This window comes from Apis dorsata, unplaced genomic scaffold (genome assembly GCF_000469605.1).
Source record: "Apis dorsata unplaced genomic scaffold, Apis dorsata 1.3 scaffold_68, whole genome shotgun sequence".
Classification (NCBI taxonomy): Eukaryota; Metazoa; Arthropoda; class Insecta; order Hymenoptera; family Apidae; genus Apis; species Apis dorsata.
The window spans coordinates 63,898-66,761 of NW_006263366.1; the positions used below are offsets into that span (position 1 = coordinate 63,898).

The 2,864-nt window shown below is 42.1% G+C and overlaps 2 protein-coding genes across 2 annotated transcripts in view; both read right to left on the reverse strand.

The window, feature by feature from the left end:
• Nucleotides 1–1,529, reverse strand: part of LOC102676454 — a 14,069-nt gene extending 12,540 nt beyond the window's left edge. Inside the window, exon 1 of the mRNA XM_006609985.2 lies at nucleotides 1,519–1,529. The gene's annotated coding sequence lies outside the window, so the exon portion shown is untranslated. The remainder of the gene's footprint in view (nucleotides 1–1,518) is intronic.
• LOC102675985 overlaps nucleotides 1–2,864 on the reverse strand; it is a 27,143-nt gene that overhangs the window by 18,193 nt on the left and 6,086 nt on the right. The window lies entirely within an intron of this gene.

A 2,864-nucleotide genomic window follows, 5' to 3' on the forward strand; every position in this document is an offset into this window, starting at 1 on the left:
TATTTTTAAGTTAGAAAAAGTTAGAATTGTGATATTCGATTTTGTTTGTTTATCTAGTTTGATTTTGATTTAAATTATTACACGATAATCACACGTTTGGCACACGCAACACGGTTGGCATAAACGATATCATCCGATCCAATTTTGCAATCTTGCCGAGAGGCAGCGCCAATTGGCGGCGTTCGCGCGGTATTCGTAGAATTGTATTAAAAAATACATCGAATTTATTTATACATTTGACGTGATTCCATTATTATTGCATTCCAATGTCGAAATTAAAGCAAAGTTATTATCTCCAATTTCCAGAATCGAGCTTGTCTCGTTTCTAATAATTTTTATAAACGAACTCGTTCATAACAGAGAACGCAAAAAACACAATTATGGAACATTCAATTATACATACATATACGGAGAGATTAAAAGAGAAGAAACGTATTTAAAATATTTTCGAATCGTCCCATTCCAAAAAAAAGAATCGATACCGTGTTACGCGATCTCTCATAGATACGCGTATCCTGAAAGAAGGCAACCCGCTCTGAGCCTTTTTTCATAACGACGCCATATTTTACGGTCACGTGGATCGTAAAACACCGTAATGACGATGGTAATAAAGCGATAACTTATGACGGGAATAATGCGTCGATGTCGCGAGAAAAAAATGATAAAAAACGACCGCATTTGTCTTCATCCGAGACCCGGACGTTCTTGTCTCTCCTACTTTCAATTACAATTTTCTTCCCTATCCAAATTCTATCGTTGGTTTCTGTCGATAGATAACTCGCTCGTCATCGCCGAGGTTTATTTTAACCCGAAAGAAAATTTAAAAAAGGAGAAGAGAGGAGAAGGGAAATTTTCGAGGGGGAAATGCCCAGAAAAAGTCGAAAAATCGGGAAGAGGATTCTTCGAGATGGTAATTTGAAGCGAGGAAGAAGGAGACATCTCGTTGGAATTCTCGAATTCTACTCGATCCGTGATCCGATCACCTCTTCTCGCTTCCAACGACTCCCAAAAAGGGGATCTTGCCGCAGGAATTACGAATTCCTCCCTTTCCATTTGTTAAATATTTTAATGGAATGTTGCGCAACGAATAACCATAACAGGGGTGAGGGGAAGAAAGTCGAGAATCTATGGTTTTCCTCTGACGGCTGATCTTAAATAACGATGGCTCGAGATCTCTCTCGTGGAAACAAGTTTTATACACAAGATAAATTGTCACGGAGCCGAGGAATAAAATTCAAGGTACGAAAAGGTAGAAGGTTGGATCGAAGAAACAGTTCTTCGGAGGAAAGAGATTTCGCAGGAACGAAAATTTATAATGGATGGACCGATAAAATGGCGAGGGGGGCAAGAGTGGATATGGCCGCGGAAGGAACGCGTCCATTCTTTCGTTCCGCGTGATCCACGAATTTGATTTGACTGGAATAATAAAAAGGGAACGAAGGAAAGGTGGGAAGGGAAGCGTATCATTTTCGCAGGAGAGGGAATATCTCGTGGGATCCTTGTGGAAAAATCCAAAACCTTCCTTCTTCCTCCCTTTTTACCTCCCCTCCTGCTCCCTTCATTCTTCCATCGTTACTTCCCACAGCTGCACCTCCCCCCCAAGAGGTCGAGAGTTGGTGGAAGGAGCACGTCTCGCGAAATCGTTCTCACTATCGCGGTTTCGAAGCAGACCGGAATAGTAACGAGAGGAAACTAGAGACGTCTGTAGAAATTTTCATCCTCCATTGTTTCTCTCCTGTTCTCTCCAAAAAATTTTTCCACGCCGAGAATCTAGTTCCTCCTCGAGGATGCGGAGTTAACTCTAGTCCATCGTTAACCAAACTCGCTCCACCCCGATCGAATTTATTCTTTAACGAGAGGTGGTATCAATTTGATACCACTATGCATGGTAAAGAGAAATAATAAACGCGGAGATACCTTAATTCTCGTCTTAATTCTCTCAGTGCCGAATAAATCTTGCGTCGATTCTTGTTTCCGAAATTTGATATCGCGCGAGGGAGAGAAAAAGGACGAAGATGTCAGAAGAGAGGAAAACAAGATAAAATATTCCGTATATTTTTATTAATTTCACATCGAGCAAGGATTAAACCTCGAAAGAAATTCTAAAAACCTCTTCTTTTCCTCGAGAAGAATTCGCGAAATTCGAAACGAAGAATTCGTACGGAATTAATACGGGACCAACGCCCATTCGGGAGGGAAAAAAGAGATCGATAAGATAAATCCACGGTAAAATGTTGGAGGCGTTCGACTCTGGGCATCCCAACGGGGCAAACGTTCCACTCTTCCGAGGATACTTCCCCGTCTTCTCTTCCTGTTTTTATTTTCCCTCCTCCATATTATATACATACCAGGCGGAGGAGAGTGGCTATGTCCTACACCCCTCGCCTCACCCCGCCTTCCACGAGCTTTTCCTTCCAGCTTTTAAGCGTTACGCGTACTTGGCTCGCCCCGCACGATAATGGACTATGCTTTTTAAAGTGCTTTAACACCGGCTATTATCGTTTTGCAACCGGTTCACCGACGACGACGTCCACCGAATTTCTCCTTCCTTCTTCCTTCCACCGACTTCTTCCTTCCTCCCCGACAAAGTGTCGATCGAAGTCGATAAGAATCTTTCTCTCTCTCTCTCTCTCTCTCTCTCAGAGAGAACTTCACGCACGCCTAGATTGTCCATTTATCCCTAATTCACCATCGTAAACGATCGCATAAGTCGGGCGGAATTTTCAATTCCAACTTCTCCACGACACGACCACCCGTTTCGAAAACTTTTTACATTATAAAAGGGTCTAATGCGATTTAAGGAAAATCCATTCCCGGGGTGTGAAATTTAAAAGTAGCAGAGGAGAAAACTTTTTTTTTTTTTT